Source organism: Neophocaena asiaeorientalis, unplaced genomic scaffold (assembly GCF_003031525.2).
Source record: "Neophocaena asiaeorientalis asiaeorientalis breed wild unplaced genomic scaffold, Neophocaena_asiaeorientalis_V1.1 scaffold39, whole genome shotgun sequence".
NCBI classification, from domain to species: domain Eukaryota; kingdom Metazoa; phylum Chordata; class Mammalia; order Artiodactyla; family Phocoenidae; genus Neophocaena; species Neophocaena asiaeorientalis.
Window position 1 is genome coordinate 6444154 of NW_020175670.1, and position 18078 is coordinate 6462231.

The following is an 18078-nucleotide window of genomic DNA, read 5'->3' on the forward strand; positions in this document are numbered from 1 at the left end:
TCCAAAACACATGGGTAATGTAAGCAGAGAGATGGACTCTAAGAAAGAATCAGAAGGAAATGCTAGAAATCAAAGATTGTTAACAGAAAAAAAAATGCTTTTGATGGACTCATTAGTACATAAATGTGGAGAAAGAATCAGTGAGCTAGAAGAAGTGTCAATAGAAACTTCCAAAACTGAAATGCAAAGGAAAAACACATGAAAAAGACAACAGAATATCCAAAAGGTGAAACATATGAGTAATGGGAATACCAGAAGGAGAAGAAAACAAGAAATATTTGAAGTAATAACTAAGAATTTCCCTAAATTAATGACAGATACCAAATCACAGATCCAGGAAGCTCAGAGTTCAAACCAAAATCTATACCTAAGCATACCATATTCAAACTGAAGAAAATCAGAACAAAGAAAACATCTTGAAAGAAGCCAGAGGAAAAAAAACACCTTGCCTATACAGGAGCAATGATAAGAGTTACATTAGACTTCTCTTCGGATTCATGGAAGCTAGAGGAGAATAAAGTGATACATTTAAAATGTTTTAAAAAAAAAGCCCCACCAACCTAGATATCTATATCCAATGGAATTATCCCTCAGAACTCAACAATAAAGACTTTTCAGATAAACAAAAATTAAGGGAATCTATTGCCAGCAGACCTGCCTTGCAAGAAATGTTAAAAGAAATTCTTCAGAAAGAAGGATAATGATATCGATCAGACACTTTGAATGTATTTAAAGAAAGCAACAGCATTAGGAAAGGAATAAATGAAGATGAAATAAAATATGCACTACCCATGAAGTAATGTAGTGTTATCTGGAAGAGCATTTTTTTGGGGGGGCTGTGCTACACAGCTTGCAAGATCTTAGTTCCCCAACCAGGGATCGAACCCAGGCCCCCCGTCAGTGGAAGTGCAGAGTCCTAACCACTGGACCACCAGGGAATTCCTAGAAGAGCACTTTTAAGTAAGTGTGTATGGTAATTCAAGGGTAAAGTTTTGTTTTTTTTTTTAAAAAGCACAACTGCTACGCTAAGAGAAGAAAAAAACTAAGACTAGAATCATATAAAATGATCAATTAAAAACAAGGCAGAAAAGAGTGAAAGACAAAAAAAGAACAAGGGCAATAAAAAGAAAACCATTTAAAAATATGGTAGGCATTAATCCAGCTATCAGTTATGATCTTACATGTCAATGGTCTAAATAATTAAAATATACTGTTGAAGTAGACAAAAAATGGATTCAACTTCATGTTGTCTATGAAAAATCACTTTAAATACAACACCAAAACACAGGCAACAAAAGTAAAAATAAAACAGACTACATCAAAATGAAAAACTTCTGTATATCAAAGCATACAATCAACAGAGTGAAAAGGTAACCTATGGAATAGGAGAAAATATTTGCAAATCATATAAATGACAAGTGGTTAATATCCAAAATATATAGAGCTCTTAAACTCAACAACAAAAAACAAACAACGTAATTTAAAAATGGCAAAGTGGGACTTCCCTGGTGGTCCACTGGTTAAGAATCTGTCTTGCAATTCAGGGGACGTCAGTTCGATCCCTGGTCAAGGAACTAAGATCCCACATGCTGCAGGCCAACTAAGCCCACATGCCACAACTAGACAGCCTGCATGCCGCAACTACATAGCCTATGCGCACTGGAGCCCACGTGCCACAACTAGAGAAAAGCTGCAACTAAGACCACAACGAAGAGCCCGTGCACCCCAACTAAGACCCGACGCAGCCAATAAATAAATAAATAATGAATGAATGAATATTTTTTAAAATAATAGGGAAACCATTAAAAAAATTTTTAATGGCAAAGTACTTGAATAGACATTTCTCCACAAGATATACAAATGGCCATCAAGTGCATAAAAAGATGCTCAATTCACTATGCAACTATCATTAGGAAAATGCAAATCGAAACCACAATGAGATACCACCTCGCATCCACTAAGATGGCCACTATCAAAAACACTGGAAATAACAAGTGTTGGCAAGGATGTGAAGAAACTGGAACTCTGTGCACTACTGGTGGGAATATAAAATGGTGTGGCCACAATGGAAAACAGTATAATTCATCAAAAAATTGAAAACACACACACACACACACAAAAAAAAAAAGATAAAAAGGAAAACAGAATTACCATGTGATCCAGCAATTCCACTTCTGGGTACATACTCAAAAGAACTGCAGCAGGGTCTCAAATAAGATAATCTGCACACTCATGTTCATGATGGCATTATTCAAAAAAGCCAAAAGGTGGAAGAACCCAAGTGCCTACTGGCAGATGAATAAATAAACAAAATGTGGTGTACACAATGGATTATTCAGCCTTAAAAAGGAAGGAAATCTGACACGTTACAACATGGATGCACCTTGAGGACATTACGATAAGTGAAATAAGTCAGTCACAAAAAGATACTTTATGATTCTACTTACAGAGTCAGAAAGTAAAATGGTAGTTACCAGGAGCTGGGGGTAGAGGGAAAAGGGAGTTATTGTTCACTGGGTATAGACTTTCAGTTTTGCAAGATGAATACACTCTGGAGAGTGGATTCACGGCAACGTGAATGGTTAAGATGGTGACTTTTCTGTGTATTTTACAACATCACAATTTTGAAAAAAAAAGTAAAGGGACGGAGAAAAATATACTAATCCAAAGAAAGTTGTAGTGGGGATTTCCCTGGTGGTCCAGTGGTAAAGAATCTGCCTTCCAATGCAGGGGATGTGGTTCGATCCCTGGTCAGGGAACTAAGATGCCACACGCCATGGGGCAACTAAGCCTGCGCACTGCAAGTACTGAGCCCACGCTTTCTGGAGCCCACTCACCACAACTAAAGAGAAGCCCGTGTGCCACAATGAAGAGCCCATGAGCTGCAACGTTTGATCCCACATGCCGCAACAAAGATCCCGTGTGCCACAACTAAGACCCAATGCAGCCAAATAAATATAGATAAATAAATAAGTTTTTTTTTAAAAAAAGAAAATTGCAGTCATTTTAATTTCAGACAAAGCAGATTTCACAGCAAGGAAAATTACCAGGAATAAAGAGGGACATCACATAATGATAAACAGGTCAATTATCCAAGAAGACATTAAAAATACTTAAACTGGGGACTTCCCCGAGGACTTCAATGGGGAACTAAGATCCCACAAGCCGCTCGGCATGGCCAAAAACACAAAACAAAAACAACAAAAAACTTAAACTGTATGAGCATAACAACAGAGTTTCAAAATACATAAGGCAAAAGCAACAGAACTACAAAGAGAGTTAGATGAGTTCAGTATTACAGCCAAAGACTACAACACTCCTCTGCCAGTATTTGACAGATCCACAGGCAGAAAGACAGTAAGGACACAGCTGAACTAATTAGCACCAACAATCAAACTGGATCTAATTGATAACCATAGACTATTTCATGCAACAGCAAGATACACATTCTTCTCAAGGTCACACAGAATATTTACCAGGTAAACCATATTTGGGGCCACAAAACACACCTTACAAATTCAGAAGAACAGAAATCATACAAAGCATGCTTTCACACCACAATGGAGTTAAACTAGAAATCAATGACAGAAAGATGGCAGGAAAACCTCAAAATACTAAACAACACAGTTCTAAATAACACGAGTAAAATAAGACATATTAAGAGAAATTGTTTAACATTTCCAACTTTGAAAACAAAAGTACAACTTAACAGAATTTGTGGGATTTCATGAAGTATAGTGCTTAGAGCAAAATTCACACTGAATGCATGTATTAGAAAAGAAGAAAAAACCAATAATCTAAGATTCTACCTTACGGAACTAGAAAAAGAAAAAATTAAATACAAAGGAAGCAAAAGAAAAATTAATTTAAAGATTAGAGCAGAGGGACTTCCCTGGGGCACAGGTTCGATCCCTGGTTGGGGAACTAAGATCCCACATGCCGCACAGTGCGGCCTAAAAAAATAAAAATAAAACTTAGAGCAGAAATCAATGAAATTGAAAACACAAAGGAAAATCAACCAAACCAAAAGCTGGTCCCTTGAAACAATCAAGTAAATTGATGGGCCTCTAGATAGGTTAACAATAACAACAAAAAAGAGACAAGACACAAATTACTAAATATCAGAAATGAAAGAGACCATCTCTACTAATCTCACAGACAAAGGAATAAAAGAGTACTGCGAATGATTATGCTCACAAATTTGATAACCTAGATGTAGTAGACTGATTCTCTGAAAGACACACTCCGTCAAAACAAAAATAAATAGATACTCTGAATAAGGACTAATATTTGTTAAGGAAGTTGAATAATTAATAACTTTCCAAAACAAAAAGCACCAGCCCCAGATGGTGTCAAAGATGAATTCTACCAAACATTTATGGAAGAAATTCCCTACAATCTCTTTCACAGAATAGTTGCAAAATACTTCCTAATTCATTCTGTGAGGCCAGCATTACCCTAATACTAAAAGGAGACAAACACAGATGAAAGGAAAACTACAGACCAATATCTCTCATGAACAGGGATGCAAAAATCGTCAATGAAATATTAGCAAACTGATTCCAATAACATATAAAAATAATTATACACCACAATCAACTGGGATTTTTTTAAACATCTTTATTGGAGTATAATTGCTTTACAATGTCGTGTTAGTTTCTGCTGTATAACAAAGTGAATCAGCTATATGTATACATATATCCCCACCAAGTGGGATTTAATCCCAGGTATATACAAGTCTGGTTCAACATTCAAAAATAAAATTAGTGTAATCCAACCAATCAACAGGCTAAAAAACAAAAACCACATGATCATATCAAAAGGTGCAGGAAAACCATGTGATGAAATCTGACACTCATTCACAATAAAAACTCTCCGTAAGTCAGGAATAGAGTGAAACTCTCTCAACTTGGTAAAGAATATCTGCAAAAAAGCTACAATGAACATCATACTAATTGGTGAGAAACTCAACACTTTCCCAGTAAGATCGGGTACAATGTGAGGATATCCCCTCTTGCCACTCCTTTTCAACATCATACTTGAAGTTCAAGCCAATGTAATAAAATAAGAAAAGGAAATAAAAGGTGTACTATTGGGAAGGAAAAAATAAAACTGTCTTTGTTTGAAATAATCATCTCTGTAGAAAATCTGAAAGAACAGAGTAATTCCTAGAACAAGCAAGTGATGATACGAAGGTTGCAGGATACACGGTTAACATACAAAAGTCAACTGCCGTCCTACATACCAGGAGTAAACAAGCAGAATTTGAAATTAAAAACATAATACCAGGGCTTCCCTGGTGGAGCAGTGGTTGAGAGTCCGCCTGCCAATGCAGGGGACATGGGTTCGTGCCCCCGTCCAGGAAGATCCCGCATGCTGCGGAGCGGCTGGGCCCATGAGCCATGGTCGCTGAGCCTGTGCATGCAGAGCCTGTGCTCCGCAACGGGAGAGGGCCACAACAGTGAGAGGCCCGCATACCTCAAAAATAATAATAATAAAAAAAAATAATAATACCACTTACATTAACATCAAAAATTTAAAAAAGAAAAAAATACTTAGGTATAAATCTAACAAAGTATGTGCAAAAACTATATGAGGAAAACTACAAAACCCTGATGAATGATAACAAAGAAGAAGCAAAAAAATAAAGGACACTACCTAATTTCAATACTTACTATAAAGTTACAGACCTCAAGACAATGTAATATTGGCCAAAGATTTAACAAATAAGTCAATGCAATAGAATAGACAGCCCAGAATGAGACCCACATAAATACAGTCAACTGATCTTTAAAAAAAAAAAGCAAAGGCAATACAACAGAATAAAGACAGTCTTTTCAACAACAGTGCTGAAACAACAAAATATACACATGCAGGAAATTCCCTGGTGGCCTAATGGTGAGGATTTCAGCTTTTGCTGCCATGGCCTGGGTTCAATCGCTGGTGTGAGAACTGAGATCCCACAAAAAACAACAACAACAAAAAACCACATCCTAGGCACAGACCTTACACCATTCACAAAAATTAACTCAAAATGGATCACAAACATAAATATAATATATAAAAGTATAAAGCATGGGTATGACTATGATTTTTTAAGATACAACACCAAAGGAACAATTCATGAAAGAAATAACTGATAAGTAGGACTTCATTAAAATAAAAAACTGTTCTGCAAAAGACAATGTCAAGAGAGCGAAGACAAGCCACAGACTGAGAGACTATACCTGCAAAAGAAATATCCGATAAAGGACTGTTATCCAAAATACACAAAAAACTCTTAAACTTCAACAATAAGATAACAACCTAATTTAAAATTGGGCCAAAGCGGGCTTCCCTGGTGGCGCAGTGGTTGAGAGTCCGCCTGTCGATGCAGGGGATACGGGTTCGTGCCCCGGTCCGGGAGGATCCCACATGCTGTGGAGCGGCTGGGTGCATGAGCCATGGCCGCTGAGCCTGCGCGTCCGGAGCCTGTGCTCCGCAATGGGAGAGGCCACAACAGTGAGAGGCCCGCGTACCGCAAAATAAAAGTAAAAAAATAAAAATAAATTTATGCGTTCTACAACTATTATCAAAAAGACAATAAATAACAAGTGTTGGTAAGGACGTGGGAAAAGGGAACCTTTGTGCACTGTTGGTGGGAATATAAATTGGCCGCAGCCACCATGGAAAACAGTATGGAGGTTCCTCAAAAGATTGAAAAAAAAAAAAAAGGATCAAAGGGACTTCCCTGGTGGTGCAGTGGTTAAGAATCCACCTACCAATGCAGGGGACATGGGTTCGAGCCCTGGTCCGGGAAGATCCCACATTCCACGGAGCAACTAAGCCCGTGCGCCACAACTACTGAGCCTGCACTCTAAAGCCCTCAAGCCACAACTACTGAAACCCACACACCTAGAGCCCATGCTTCACAACAAGAGAAGCCACCACAATGAGAAGCCCGCGCACCTGAACGAAAAGTAACCCCTGCTCACCGCAACTAGAAAAAAGCCTGTGCGCAGCAACAAAGCCCCAACACAGCCAAAATAAATAAATAAAAAAATTTTTTTTTAAAAAGGCCAAAGATCCAAACAGACACCTCACCAAAGAAGACACACAGATGGCAAATAAGCATATGAAAAGACACCCCAGTCAAGTCATGGGGAAATGCAAATTAAAGTGAGATACCGCTACACACCTATTAGAATGGCACAAATCCAGCACACTGACAAGAGCAAATGCTGACACGGTTGTGGAGCAAGAGGCACTCTCATTCATTACTGGTGGGAATAGAAAATTATACAGCCACTGTGGAAGACAGTTTGGCAGTTTCTTAAAAAACTAAACATACTCTTACCATATGATCCAGCAATCACACTCCCTGGTAATTACCAAAGGGATGTGAAAAGTTATGTCCACACAAAAACCTGCACACAGATGTTTATAGCAGCTTTATTCATGATTGCCAAAACGTGGAAGCCAACAAGATGTCGTTTAACAGGAGAATGGATAAACAAGCTGTTGCATCCAATGAAATATTATACAGCAATAAAAATAATTATCAAGCCATGAAGAGATATGGAGAAAACTTAACTACACATTATTAAGTGAAACAAGCAAATCTGAAAAGGCTATATATTACACAATCCCAACCCTATAACATTCTGGAAAAGCAAAACTATGGAGACAGTTAAAAAATCAGTGGTTGTCAGTGTTTTGAAAGAGGGAAGGATGAACAGGCAGAGCACAGAGGATTGTTAGGGCAGTGAAAATACTCTGTACAATACTATAAGGATAAATACGTGTCATTATACATTTGTCCAAACTCACAGAATAAACAACACCAAGAGTGAACCCTAAGGTAAACTATGGACTTTGGGCGATTATGACATATCAATGTAGATTCAACCACTGTAAAAGATATATATGTTGGTGGGGGATGTTGATAATGGAGAAGGCTATGCATGTGTGGGGGCAGGAGGTATACGGGAAATCTCTGTACGTTCCTCTCAATTTTGCTGTGAACGTGACAGCTATTTTTCTTTTCTAAGTCTTCAAGTTAAAAAAATGAGTACTAAACATTCAAGTGTTCACGATATGTAAAGAAAAAAAAAATAGAACAGAAAGTATTTATTCTATGATTACCAACTATACAAATTTGCAGAATAAAAACTAAAAAGATTGTAAAAATGAAAAACAGCCTTTGCATGTTTCTGAGACAACTGGAGAAATCTGAATATGGACTTTATTACATGATATCGACATGTTTTGGTTAATCTGTTAGATGTAATAATGGTACTTCTGTGTAAGAATATATTTTTAAAGATATTAATACATGCTGAGAATATCAAAGACATTTATATGTGAAGCTATAGAGACAAGATAACCTAGATATGCTTTAAAATTCCCAAATAAAGAAAAGGCAAGATGAAAATTATCCTTGAGCCACTAAAGTATTTCCTAGACCTGGAAGATCCAAAAATATTTGTCAATCAATTACCATATCCACAGACACAACAGAGGCTTAAAATAAAAAGTTTGAGAGACAAAAATATTAGAATATTAACTGTTAAATAATATTAATATATCTAAATAACTAGAAATTTAATTAGTTCATGAAAATGAAAGGCATTCTGTCAAAGTTGAAAGTTGTTTGTTAAAGTTTATGCAAATAAAAATGAAGATAAACATAAAATGGAAGCACAAAGTTACGAATTCCAACAATAAATTTACACGTTGTTGAACTCTTCAAATGTGTCACCATATATATTAAAATCAAAATCCAGGGCTTCCCTGGTGGCACAGTGGTTGAGAGTCCGCCTGCCGATGCAGGGGACAAGGGTTCGTGCCCCGGTCTGGGAAGATTCCACATGCTGCGGAGCGGCTGGGCCCGTGAGCCATGGCCGCTGAGCCTGCGCGACCCGAGCCTGTGCTCCGCAACGGGAGAGGCCACAATGGTGAGAGGCCCGCGTACCACAAAAAAAAACAAAAACAAAAATACTCAAGTAATTTGTTCAGAAATATCATAATAAAACACTACAAAATAAAAATTTATTTTAAATTTTTATTAATCATTTAATGGCATTCTCTTGTCAAAATCTAAAGGACTATATAAAACTCTCTTACCAACTAATCAGGTGTCAGAAGGCTGTTCTTAGATCTCTTTGTTCAAAAGTCTTGTGATACTGCACAAGCTTTCCTTTACAACATCTATCATCACACAGAGCTAAAATAACTTTTAGTGTGTCTGTACTCTTGTTTGTATTTATGGAAGTTCATAAACTTGTAGACGAAAAATACTGCTTGCAGTATCCGTAAACAAAGGATGTTGCAGCCATCTAGCATTCAGCCACTGCACCCAGTCCTGACAGTGTACCCTGAGGGGATTCAGGATGGAAAAAAGCAGGATACATACAGGCCCTAAATAGTTAAGGTGCATATCAAAGGAACGATTTCAATGAGTCCAAACTCTCCCATCTTCCCATACATAGAAAAGTGTTAAATTCATTACCCTGAGATGTCTGGTTTTCTTTAATTAATGGTAATCTTTTGATGTTCCGACTACCTGGTTTTTGTTGCAAAACTCCTGTAAGTCCTGGCTCCTCCCTTACCTCTTTGGACCGGTTCCTCAGAGCAATCTGAGAGGCTATCTTCCAGGCTTAAGTCCTTGGAAAACCCGCCAAACAAAATGTAATTCTCAACTTCTAGGTTGTGTATTTTTTTTCAGTCGACAAACTAGAAGTCCCTATGTTTTCTGAATATGTAGATGCATAGAAAAAATTGTTAAAGGTTCCTTCTGAAAGACAGGATTAGGATTGAGGGAAGGAAGGAAGGAAAGGGTGGATGGGTAACGAAAACTTTTACTCTGTGTATTTCTGTAATTGAAAAATTTTAACAATGAGACTCTGTACCCTTAAGTAATTTAAAACAACTTTTCTTTTAACCTTCCAAACTCCTATGTCACCTAAGAAAATTTAAGAAGGAATTTTAAAGGGTTCAAACTACTGACAGCAAAAAGGAAAAAAAAAACTAAACAACTGAACCAAACAAAAAGGAAGAAAAACAATGGAACCAGTGACTCAATGAAATAAAATAAAATAAAACCAAAAAGTCATGGGCTCAATTGATAAAATACAGAATAAGTAAACTAAAGGCAGGAAAGAGAAAGGAAACTAAAAAACGAGATAAACCGGGACTTCCCTTGTAGTCCAGTGGTAAAGAATCCACCTTCCAATGCAGGGGACGTGGGTTTGATCCCTGGTTGGGGAACCAAGATCCCACATGCCGTGGAGAAACTAAGCCCACGTATCACAACTACTGCGCCTGCACACCCTGGAGCCTGTGCACCACAACTAGAGAGAAGCCCAAGTGCCATAACGAATGCCACAATGAAGACCGGATGCACCCAAAAAAAAAAAAAAAAGAGAGAAATAAATTAATTTATTAATTAAAAACCTTTAAAAAACGAGATAAACCATATCCTGTGTTTACTACACCTTAAAACAGATCATAAATAAGTGAAAGGTAATATATTAAATTAGAGATTTTTTTTTTTGATGTGGACCATTTTTAAAGTCTTTATTGAATTTGTTATAATACTGCTTCTGTTTTATGTTTTGGTTTTTTGGCCATAAGGTATGTGGGATCTTACCTCCCCCGACCAGGGATTGAACCCGCAACCCCCTGCATTGGAATGTGAAGTCTTAACCACTGGACCGCCAGGGAAGTCCCAAGAGATTTTTTTTTAATACCGAAACTGACAAAAACTTAGCAACCACTCTCTAAAAAGCTACCTGGTTCCCAAACATACATTCCACTTTACAAAAAATGATCCCACACTGTTCCAAAACAATGAAAGGGACAGAATGATTACAAACACATTTTATAGGACAAACAATGGCTTTGATCCCCCAAACTCAGCCAGCACAATTCTGAACAAACACAGGTTAGTCTCACTAAAAAGATACACAATTCTCAACAAAATCTTGGTTAACATACCATAACAAATTTAAGTACTATTCACTATGACCAAGAGGGGTTTATTCCAAGAATTCAAGAATACAGTTCCATGAAAAATTTTATCAAAAAGGTATTTGGAAATGCCTTAATTTGACAAATACAGTTGTTAAAGTAACAAGGGATATATATCTAAAACTGAGGCAAAACTATGTTTTCCTTATAAAAAGGGATAAGAATATTTGCCATCACTGTTACTACTTACAGTAATCCTTCCATCTAAACACAAACTCTTTTATAAAATCAAACATAGACAAATTTATTTTGCATAAACTTTTTTTTGCGGTACGCGGGCCTCTCACTATTGCAGCCTCTCCCGTTGTGGAGCACAGGCTCCGGACGCGCAGGCCCAGCGGCCATGGATCACGGGCCCAGCCGCTCCGCGGCACGCAGGATCCTCCCGGACCGGGGCACGAACCCATGTCCCCTGCATCAGCAGGCGGACTCTCAACCACTGCGCCACCAGGGAAGCCCCCATAAACGTATTTTAACCACAATAATTTCAAACAGAAACCAATCTCAAATTACTTTCACAGCTATGACTTTAAGTCCCCTGCCTCCAGAACTGTGAGAAAATGAATTTCTGTTTATGCCACCCAGTCTATGGTAATTTGCTGTGGCAGCATGGGCTAAGACATCCACACACTGATTAAAAAAAGAGAAAAGGGGACTTCTCTGATGGCGAAGTGGTTAAGAATCTGCCTGCCAGTGCAGGGGACATGGGTTCAATCCCTGGTCCGGGAAGGTCCCACATGCCGCAGAGCAGTTACATCCGTGCGCCACAACTACTGAGCCTGCACTCTAGAGCCCACAACTACTGAAGCCCACGTGCTGCAACTACTGAAGCCCTTGTGCTGCAACTACTGAAGCCCACACGCCTAGAGCCCGTGCTCCACAACAAGAGAAATCACCGCAATGAGAAGTGCTGCTCGCCACAACGAGAGAAAGCCCACATGCAGCAACGAAGACCCAATGCAGCCAAAAATAATAAATTAAAAAATTTTTAAAAAAGAGAAAGAGGAAAATCATTCGCTGCCATAGGAGGTGACTATTAAACCAAATCTATACTCTGATAATAAGCAATTTTCATCCCAGTTAACAATGGAAAGCTCTTCTTTCTAGAAGAATTCTAGCTAGGTAAATATAAAGTTGACAATTAGGAAAATCAATGGATGATGATCCTTTTCAGGTGAAAGGATACTAAAGAGTAAGATATCTGCAAAGTACCAAAGCATTAACTTCAGTTTACTTGCGAACTGCAAAATGAATAAAACGTACCTTCACAAAGAGATCTTGTGGCTCTCACCTTAATCAAGTGATTACAAAATTGACCTGACATCACGAACAGTGAGAAAACCTGATATTACACATATATTAACATAATTCAATATGAAGTACCGACAGTACACTTGGAGTCTTGCCAAAAATGTTTAACCTGATAATCCAGTCAAACCTTTATACCTGATCTCCCAGTTTATAAGAAATACAAGTTAAAGCATCACCATGAGGAAATCTCCAGGATTAAAAATGGAGGTGTGTGCCGGAGAACCATCATAAATTTTAAAAGACTAAGAACTACATTCAGGGAATCCCCTGGCTAAGACTCAGCGCTTTTACTGCCATTACCAGGGTTCAATTCCTGGTTGAGGAACCAAATCCCGCAAGCCAAAAAAAACCCCGCAAACAAACAAAAAAACTACATTCATATGCAATGTGTAAACCTTAAGCGGATCCTTCAAAAAAAAATCCAAAAAACTATAAGACATTTTTTTAAGTAACTAGGGAGATATGGGAAAATTTGAATATTAGATACTAAGGAATTAACAATTTTCTTACATAGAATAATGATACTGTGGTTATGTAAAAGAATACTATTTAGAGGAGATGCATGCTCAGCTTTTGAAAGTGAATTATCTTCATAACAGCAGCATTAACAATTGTTGAATCTAGGCAGTGATGACAGAAGCATACATTCTTTCAACTCTTCCACTTGAAAATTTTAATAAAAAGTTAAACGAATTATTTGTTTTATTTTTTCTGCCACTTACTTGCCCACAGAATGTCTAGTTCATAGAACGTGCTCAAGTTCACTGGATAAACTAGGGCTTGGTCAAATGTTTATCTAAATAAACAATGTTTTTCAAAAAAAAACAAGTTAAACAGATAAAATGGAACAGTTAATTTTTCTATCTGACTTTTAAAAAAAGGTTGTATTAATGGTGAGAATATGATGAAATGGGCTGCCTCATACAGTGCCAGTGCTAGAGCAATTTACAACCAACTTTCTAGAACACACCTTGGTCATAAGTTCAGATACTATGACCTAGTAATTTTCTTCCAGTAATCTATCTTAGGGAAATAAACTCAGATTAAAAAGTATTATGGGGGCTTCCCTGGTGGCGCAGCGGGTTAAGGATCCGCCTGCCAATGCAGAGGACACAGGTTCAATCCCTGGTCTGGGAAGATCTCACATGCCGCAGAGCAACTAAGCCTGTGCGCCACAACTACTGGGCCTACGCTCTAGAGCCCGCGAACCACAACTACTGAAGCCTGTGCGCCTAGAGCCGGTGCTCCACAACAAGAGAAGCCACCGCAATGAGAAGCCCGCGCACTGCAATGAAGAGTAGCCCTCGCATAGTCAGGCACTACTAAATATTAATATATAAATACTATTTAATTCTAATACTCAAGTTAAATACTAAATATTTTAAAAGAATATTTAATGCCCTGAGGAAAACACAAGATATATTAAGAGGAAAAAGATATAAAACAGTATACATACAAAGATCTTGATTTGATTTAAAGGATGTTTATATCAACAGCTATCTGTGGTTGATGAGAGAGACTGTTGCCTAATTTGTCATCTTTGTACATTTCTTCTCAATTCTCATAGAAGAGCAAGGAAACAGGATTAAGAATGCCTATGTTCCCGACAAATACTAACAGACTGTAAGCTCTTATCCCCATAATCATACTCTTGATTTTGTCGTTACCTAAACCTGCACCTTCTCCGAAATCCACTTCAAGTTTCTCAGATTCCCAACCTCCGTGGATCAAATAAATTCACTTTGGTACTCCAAACCCAGCTATTAGCTGGCTTCATCAAAACAGAACCACTCTCCCTGACTCTCCCTCATTATCAGTCACCTTTAAGGTCCTCACTTCCTCCTTAGCCAGTTTAGATTCCTTAGGCATTCATTATAATCACTCCCTTGCAAATACTCTTGACAACCTTGATACCTTTCTTCCTGCAGTGTACTCATATGGCAAAGCCCTAATGCTAATTAAACTCATTCTCCAATGAACTAAAAAAAAAATTTTTTTAAACTTCCTGTGTCTGCCCCAAGCAGCACTGCTGGGGGAGGGAGCAGGGGACAACCACCATTCAGTGGTCTGATGTTCAAGTGAAAACCACAAATCCCAAATAGAAACTTAACATTGCCCTAAGTGTCTCTGCTCCTATTAAAGATTAATCCTTCCACTTAGGTTAGGAATACCACCCCGTTCTTCTCAAGGACTTTGCACCTTCAGTTACTCCTCTCTCTAGCATAATCAATTTCTCCCATCCATCAACATACAAACATACTCTAATATCTACTAGAAATTTTTTTTTAAAGATCTCTGAAGCCATGGTCTTCTCCAGCTCCCCCTCTTCTCTCCTTCCCTGTAAAAGCAAAACTCCTTTAAAAAGTTGACCATAGTTGCCAGTTCCTCATCTCATTCCTCTTAACAATCCACCCCAATAACACACGCACACCATTCCAATGAAAATATTCCAGTCAAGGTCACAATGATCACACTGCAAATTCAACGGTCATTTCTCCCATTTAAGCAACATGACAAAGTTGACCACCTTCTTCTTGGAACTCTGTCTTCTCTTGGCTTCAATGACACCATGCTCTCCTTTGTTGGTTCTCGTCAATTCAACTTCAACATGTGCTATGGAACCAGGACAAAAACCAGATTTTGTCCTAGACCCCTCCTTTTCTAACCAAATTCTCCTAGAGTTAAGTTACCCAGTCTAAGCATCAAATTATACCATCTATGTATCTATGATGCCAAATCTCTCTTCAGATCTAACCTCCAGACTCACATAACGAACTACTTAAATTCTTATCCTCCCCACCTCCAGTGTGCTCTTCCCACTCCTCAACTCAAAAATTAGCACCACCATCCATCTAGTTGCAAAGACAAAAATCTAGGTGTTTTTCCAGCTTCTTCATTATTTCTCTACACCATCAGCAAGCTCTGGTGACTCCACTCTTAAAACATAACCCAAACACTTCTCTTAAGCCTCCTCTATTCCACCCTAACCCCAAGCTACAATCATCTCTTGCCTAGGCTACCTAGAAAGGCTTCCTGAGTTCATTCCTGCCTCCTATCCCCAACTCCACATAGGAAGTGCCTAACAAATTTCCTTCTCCTTCCTTACTAACAAAATTCTCATTTTAATTGGGGAGCAATGTGCTCAGCTAATAAACATTTCCTAGCCTACCTTAAACCAAGAAGTGATTATGACACTGTGGTGAATAAAAAAATAAAAAGAGAGGTCACTGAATGGAACCTCAGATATCTCTTTTAAAGGGAGTGAACTCAGCTGGCGGTGCCTGGTGCCTTTCCCTTTTTACAATTCAGATAGGCTGCCTGGTCCTCTGATAGCCATTCTGAGAGTTTAGGGACAAGGGTCAAACTCCTAAGAATAGTAACCTGAAAGTTAGAAGTAGACTATTAACACTATAAAGCCCCTAACCAAGCAACTTTGGGATACTTCCCCTCCAGACTTTTCCTATTTATTTCAATCACTACTACTGTTTCTTTTGTTACATCCAGCAAAACTCAACCTTTAAGTAGTAAACGTTTCCTCATTATCTTCAGGGTCAATTCATTCCCCACAGCAGCCAAAGTGATCTTTTAAAAACACGAATTCTGTCGTTTGCTTTAAATCCTCAAATGGCTTGTGTGTGATCTGGCTCACACCTACATCTCCAACTTCATCTTGCACCATTCTCCTCCCTTACCCACAATACTCCAGCCACAACAACCTCCTTTTGGTTGCTTACACATAGCAAATTCATTCCCACTTTAGAGCTTTTACACTAACAGTTTCCTCTGATCTGGACTGTTCTTCCCCAGTGACGTGCTTTTATCATTCAGATCTCAATTTAAGTTTACAATTCTAGGATAAGTCTTTTCTGAACACCCAATCAAAAACAACCAATTAATTTCATCTGGACAATATTATTATACAGCTCTGCACTGCATTTATTACTTATTTGTCTGTCTTCCCTTATCCCACTCATTACTATATCCCCAACACATATCATGGTGCCTACCATAAAGAGAGCCCTCAAATATCTGTTAAAGAGCTCTTGGTACTGATAATACAAAGATGGATGAGCCATGATGCCTACCCTTGAGAAGCTTGGAATCTAATAGGGAAAAACAACTTCAAATGATTAAAAATTACAGATTTCGGTTTAAAGTCCCATGGGAATTGTATTCAATGCTCCCCCACCCCAAAAAACTCTAAATGTGTATATATATGTACATACATAGATAAAATGAAAGGAAAACCAAAATTAAGATGTATCTCTGTATATGTGAAATATTTCATAGACAAACATTTTTTAAAGAAAAGAATTATCTCTGGGAGTGAGATTACTGATAATTTTTACTTTATAATATAGTTCCCTGTATTTTTCAAAGTTTAATAAGTTTCTTACTTTTATATTCACAGAATTTTGACTATTTATTTAAAAAAGAAAAGCAATTAAATGGTTTACATTCTTGACTATATAATTATTAGCTTTCTATGTGCATGTAAGAGTTGATCATCCTAATATATGACTAAGTTAATTCCAATTTATCCTCCCAAGTATTAGTTTAAGGGTTATTCCCAAGGAACTCTTTCCCTGAGTTTAGGTTACCTCACCCTCACAGTTCTCCTTACTTAAACTCAACAAACATAACTAGCTGTTCAATGTCTCACCATCTTACTGGACCATAATTTACTCCATAACAGCATGGACCATGTCTAGCTTATTAGCAAACACAGGTGGCATTCAATAAATATTTGTTGAATAAATGAAGAAAAATGTAGAGCTAACTAAAGAGTTTAAACTAAACCATAGGATACAGATGATGTCATATATAATACTAAATAGATGCCCCCTGAGATCTTCAAAGGGGAAAACTACAAAATAAAGCAAAAAAGATTCTCTTCCCACCATCTTATTTCCCCAGTTTTGGGCTTGGACAGTATACCATCCCAATTCAGGACCTGACTACATTATCAACAGAAACCCAACTTCACTGGCGGCCACCTTTATCAACATATTCAATTCTTCCTAGTACCAGAAGCAGGATGAAAGGTATTACTTTCATAGTGCTTGGGGATTAGCTCCCTGGAGCTTAAGAAATACTGAACCTCATTCAGGAAAACAAATGCCTCCTGCTCACCAGGCAATGTGCTAAGCAATGGAGGATGTAAAAATCAGTAAGACAGGTCTATGTCCTCAATGACACACATTCACAGTTCCATCAGACAGATGGAGATAAAGCACGTAAGTAAACACCTAAGGATATAATCAAAGTATGACCAAGCCAAGAGACGTTAAAAAAAGTCTGACATATATAACCTTCTAAAATCTCATCTAGCAATACACACTAAATTCTTGTACATTTGTACCAGCAAGAAACTGGAAATAACCAAATATTCAATGCACAGATGCATAAACTGCAGTATATTCTATACATATATTTTAAAAATAAAGGAACTAGTACAGAATGATTTAAGAAAAATGAAGCACAAAGTGTTTTATATCACTGCTGAAAAGCAATAGTATCTGACAACCCACAATTAAGTACACCAATCCCAAATAGGATGGTTCACACGAAACAAAGAAACCTAAAAGTAAAGCACCCCACAGTCACTTGAGAGAAATAGCTACATATGCTAGTTAGCCCTGCATTTGTCATCACTAGAAAAATCCATAATCACACAAAGACTAAAAATAATGAACAGAGTAACACAGACCTGTCCTAAACCTAGGCAAAGAGCACTTTCAGCAATAGCTCCAAGAG

General features: G+C 37.8%; 1 protein-coding gene across 3 annotated transcripts in view; it reads right to left on the bottom strand.

The window, feature by feature from the left end:
* The window catches only part of UBE2K (ubiquitin conjugating enzyme E2 K), an 80775-nt gene that overhangs the window by 49565 nt on the left and 13132 nt on the right, over positions 1–18078 (bottom strand). The window lies entirely within an intron of this gene.